Below are 6000 nucleotides of genomic sequence, written 5' to 3'. Positions count from 1 at the left end.
GTAAAATCTAGAAATGTCTATTGATATGAGTAGTATAAATAGATACTAAGGAGTGGTGTGAATAAAAGAAACAAAGAGTGAGGCGTGGCTTATATAAGAGTTGTAAAATCTTGTGTACTTCATTAAATAGAAGAAATCAAGTTATATAAACTCCTCTCTTCTATATCCAATTCCACAATCCGAATTAGAATTCCAGCAAGCTTAGTCAATTTAGGAATTATTATCATTCTTATTTACTTGAGCTTTAGATTATACCAGGTTATGTTCCACTATGTTTTCTCATTTGAAATATGAGTTATGTATAAAAGATAAATTATCTTTATCATGCTTAAACAGGGCCTTCAAGTGGAAGTGAGCATCACCTATCGAGATAGACTCAAATTCTGACTCCGAAGGTACATTTATCTCGCATGTATTTGTCTGTTTCCTGTTAAATACTACAAGAAAAAAAGATTCATCTTATACTAGCTTATAGGGTTCTCTCTAAAGACCTTGATATTGTCAGTTATAATTGCAATACTGTTTTGGATGATTAGAGAACTGCTCTCGTTTTCTCTTTGTTCTTCCCTTTTTGTTGTTGTGTAACTTGGTTGGTTGATACTGTTAGGAGCGAGTTGTGGCTAAGAGAGATGGTACACCGCCTATCTGAAGAATGCCCCTACACGCAAGAGTTGTACACAAAGTTACTAAGACAACGGCCACAACAGAATTGACTGGCAAAACCAACAATAGAAGACACCAATGTGGAGAAGACATGAAAGCTTACTGAGGTACAAAGAACCATGCTACTGTTAATGAATTTTGTTTTATGGAAGGAACGATGTGCCCGCTGTTTCACGGATGCATGTAGGAATATGGATGATTTAATAGTGGATATACTAAGGGCACTGAAGTATTATGACAACGTGGCGCAGTCATCGTTGCATGGAGAACAACAGCAAAGAGGTATGCCAAGTGTTCGTACAACAAACCACGCCACTACTACAAGTACTGGTACTGTTTAGGGAATTCGGCACAGCCACCTACTAGTACCAGGATCAGCACTGTTTCTGGTATCGGTACCTGTACTGGTACTGGTACGGATGCAAGGCACATGGAGGAGGGAGATACCGCATGAGAAGGTCTACTGGTAGAAGGATGCTGATGAGAAAGGCTCTGATGAGATTGGAGCTAGTCAATCAAAAGGAAGTCATATTTTTAGGCACATTAAATCATTAAATCAGTTTTCATATGTTTCTTTGTTTTAATCTTTTTGTTTAATGCTCAGCTGTTTGAGAGCTTTTATTTTGCAACTAAACGTAATATAAACTGTACAAGGCACCTCAGGAAAAGGTGGTAAAGGGTTCAGTTTTGGAAAGGCTGGCAGAAAAAGGGGGCGTCTATTAATCTTCTGAATACTTTGTAAAGTTTTCAGTTTTAGAGCTGCATATTTCCAATACTTCTTTATAGACAGATTTTACCAGAGTGTCTAGGTTGTATGAGGCAATGTTTTAAAATGCGGTTTTGTTCATGCATGCGGAAGGCCACTGCATACCGCATATGCGGTATGCGGATGCATATACGGATTTTCATGCGGATTTATATATGCGGATTTTAAAATAAAAATTCATGTATATATATATATTCATATTCATATATTTGAATTTATTTTCACATAATAAATAACCAACAATAATTTTTTGATTTTTTTAATATAAATTTTAATTAAAATACAATCAAATTATCAAAACCTCATGGAAAACTGCATGACCGCATGACCGCATATTCGGACCGCATGGCCGTATTTTTAATCCGCATGACTGCATATTCGGACCGCATATGCGACTGCATGAAAAAACCGTATGGGCATTCTAAGCACGGCTGCCGACCACATACGCATATGCGGCCGCATTTTAAAACACTAGTATGAGGTACACAGAATGTGCAGTTGTGAGATAGATACTCTCCTTTTCTATTTTTTATATCAAGACTTCATGTACCACTAATTCTATAACCTACTGGCCTCCAAATGGTAGAATGTGAATAATGTAAAAGTCCTTGACATTCTTCTTTTATTTTTCTTGTATTAGGATGCTATCCTTGTAACAACAGAGATTGGAAATAATGATATTTTTCTTTTTTTGTCAATTTTTTTTGGTCCTATAAGATCTCTGCATGTACTTCAGAAAATCCTTCAAAGTAAATATTAAATATCCAAATAGGAAAAATGCCTTGTTGATACAGTGAGATTATTAACATTTTTTTGGAACACAGCTTTACAGATAAATCTATCAATGTATGAAATCCAAAATCTAACTGTTCCTTTCGGGTACATTTGTATGAAAAAAAATGTTATTTTCAACAAAGAAATAGCTCGGATTAGCTTCTATTCTACTATTTCTATGAAATGTTGGGTTAGCAGCTATTCCGAACTCAAAAATAGCTGCTATTCCGAGCTATTCCTTGATTCATTCAAATGCATCATGTTTACTTATTCAATTTTTTTCTCAACAAGTGCATCAGGCAAGTATGTTAAGATAATAATTGTCAATTTTTTTCTTAATAATTGATCAATATTTAATTAGTAATTAACAAGCTAAAAGTTTATATTATATTTTTTTTATTTTTGGAGTTCTCTTATAATATGTATCCATTGCAATGCACAGACACGGTATTAGTAAGGTAAATATATACTCAAACACATTAATTTTGCCTCTGTTGTTTTGTTTAGAAGAAAAAATAGCAATTAAATGGAATAGAAATTAAAATTTAAAGGTCGAACTAATTACATATGGCCAAAACTGGCCGAAACAGTATGGTTTCATCCAGAAACTGATGACGTGAAATACATGGTATTTTGAATAAGCCGAAACAGATAACAAAACAATTTGTTTAGATTGAATTTTATCTAAAAAATATATTAGATTGATTTTTCCTAGATATTGAATTTGTTAAATTTTATCACCGAAACATATACTCTTATTTTTGTGAGTTAATGAAGACGAACGGGATATATCATTTGTTGGTCAATTGGAACCATTGAAATGAAAGAGCACTACATTTATTGTCTTTCACAAAAGTTTGATAAATTTTGTTTTTATTTTCTCATCCATCTAGTTGATTGAAAATTAAAGCATCGTACGGCCATAAATACAAATACAACTTCCGAACTTAATTTTATGCTGGTTATGTTCAATGTTGTACCTTGATAATTTTAGATCAGATTTGGAATGATTTTGTTGCAGATCGACCGTTGATTTCCTGCGTGAAAACGAACGGTCTAATTTTTTTTTTTAAATTTGAATGGACATATAATGATGAAAGTCTATAAAAATGATATTGATAAGTATTATTTGGTTATATAAGATGTAAGAAAATAAAAATATTATTTTTTTGAAATTTTTTCATATGTATAAAATGCAAAAAATACTTATTTTTTTAATAAAAAATACAAATACAAAAAGTAAAATAAAGGGAATTTTTTTTTATTCCACTCCAAAACATGAAAATGAATTATTTGCTACCTCAAAACATAAAATTAGTTATTTGTCACTCCAAAGTCATTAAATTAAGCAAATTGCCACAATTATACATATTATTCAGATTTTTTATTTAAATTATTCTAAAAGGAAACATATGTTGATTCCTACGCAGATTCTAGTGCGAGGGCAGGAAGGCTTGGAGGCATATGAAACTAAGAGCGGACCGAACAAAGAATGCTAGATAAGAGGATGAAAAGTCTTTATCACAAAACAACAAAATACAAAACAACAAGAAAATAACAACTCAAACAATCTGATTTTAGTTATGATGGAAACTCCTTTTCATTATGCTGGAAACGTCTTTATCACAAAACAACAAAATACAACAAACACGACTGCTTTAATCTATTGTACATGACTGCATACGAGTATATGAACAGAAAAAAGATTTGACACATATAATATAACACATCATCCAAAGCTTGAGGCACTGTTTTAATCTATCATACATGACTGGATACAAGTACTGCACCAGACAAACGTTACAAGTTACACACTACTCTAGTGATCCCTCATCAGCATCATCAATGTTATCTGGTGCCGAGTTATGGGGTATGAACTCTTCACCTGGGTATAGTGTAGAAAAAACGTGTCGTGCCGTGACTAACATGCTGTGACTTCAGTCACGTGCCGTGTCGTGCCATGACCAAAGTTATGAGGAGTGGTCACGGCACGCAAGTCACGCCGTGACTAAGTTGTTCCATGACCAAACATGCCGTGATCAAATTGTGCCGTAACCAAACACGCCATGACCAATCATGTTAACAAAGTTTTAGAACCACTAACTAATCCTAATTCTTGATTTAGGACATAATATAGAATTATAGAAATTATAAGGATTTTTTATTTGACCTTCTATAGTCAAAACAGAAGAAAGGATAAATCTAAAAATTGATCCACAAGAAAAAAAAAAGGAAGCTAAGTTAAAAATTAAAGAGCGTGTCTTCAATTTTGTTCATATTACATCATCCAAATAAAATAAAACAGAAGACTAAGAGCGCGAGCGCCGAATGGAGAATTAATGAGACCTAGAGAAATTGTGCCATTTTTCCCACACTACCTGGGTACATATTCTTAAATAACTGCACAAAAAGATAAATCAAGTTGAACTACACTACAAGTTTAACTCTATTTATTATTTATTCTTTGTTTCTTTCTTTTAGAGCAGGGAAGCCTAGAGATTCATGTTTCGGTCATTCAGATTTGAATAATTTTGAACAAAGTAGAGTGACATATCTATCTAAACCAATGTTACCATAATACCCTCATACAGTACTGGTCATAGACATATAAGCTGAACTTAAATTTGATTTTATTTTCAAGTTAAAATGTTTATTTTGCCCTTCTTAAACTAGCCTCCAAAATAAGCAGCATAATACTGTGCTTTAGTCTGATCTTGCAATCTTAATGATGATCAACTTAATTGTGACAACTTTCTGGTTTATTTCAATATTTCAGTGTTTGTTGTCTTTCCCAATGTTCATATTTCTTTGAGCAAATTATTCTGTTATTGAGTTCACAAGGATGAACAATAAAAAAAGGTCAATAGCAATCTTTAATTTCTGATAATAGTTCGATGGAAGGTATGCCATAAAAGCTGAGCAATCTCTTGAAACAGCTCAAAATATAACCTTAACGAAATTGTTCGTAAAAGAAACAATGCAACTTTCTCTCTATATATTTATTTTTGGATATTGCCCGTAGGCTTGAATATATATCATCATTTAAAAGTCAATTTACATGAAACCACCAAGGAGCCAACCAGAAGTCAGGAAAGAGGGAAGTTGCCACTGGTGGAAAAACTGGAATTAGTATCGGCCTATCTGGATCGGCTATATAAAACAACCGATACTAATACCTATCTGAATTGGTTTTTTCAAAACAATCGATCCTAAAAACTATTCAGATCGGCTTTTTAAGTGAACCGATTCTAATACTATGCTAATTAGGATCGGTTCTCTGTAAAAACAGATCCTAATGATATTATGATCGATTATTTTAAAAAACTGATCCTAATAATGCATACATTAGATTCGGTTCTTCGAAAAAACCGATCATAATACTATTAGGATCGGTTATATAAAGAACTAATCCTAATTAACATAGTATTATGATCGGTTTTTTATAATAACCGATCCTAATACTATTTTTTTTTTTAGAGATCTTAATATTTTGATTTAAATAATTTTGTAAAAAAAAAGTTTTCTTGTATGCCAAAAACAAGATTCTAAATAGCAGCACAAAGCATCCTAGACTGACATCTGGTATGGTACCAAGTCCAAACTCAGCAGCCAAGTAATAAGCAAAGGCCACTGGTATAGTGCAATGCACTAAAAACATCAAATTTGACCTCTTCTAGTAAATCAACAAGTCTGGACTGATACAGGGACCAAATTGCAAAAGTGATTACACCAGCATGTAGAGCATTCAAAAATACACAGAATTGACACAAATTTCAATTTATTTGAATTTTTCTATA

The sequence above is a fragment of the Carex rostrata genome, chromosome 1, assembly GCF_964058835.1.
Source record: "Carex rostrata chromosome 1, lpCarRost1.2, whole genome shotgun sequence".
Lineage (NCBI taxonomy): Eukaryota > Viridiplantae > Streptophyta > Magnoliopsida > Poales > Cyperaceae > Carex > Carex rostrata.
Note: the sequence above shows the minus strand (reverse complement) of the source record.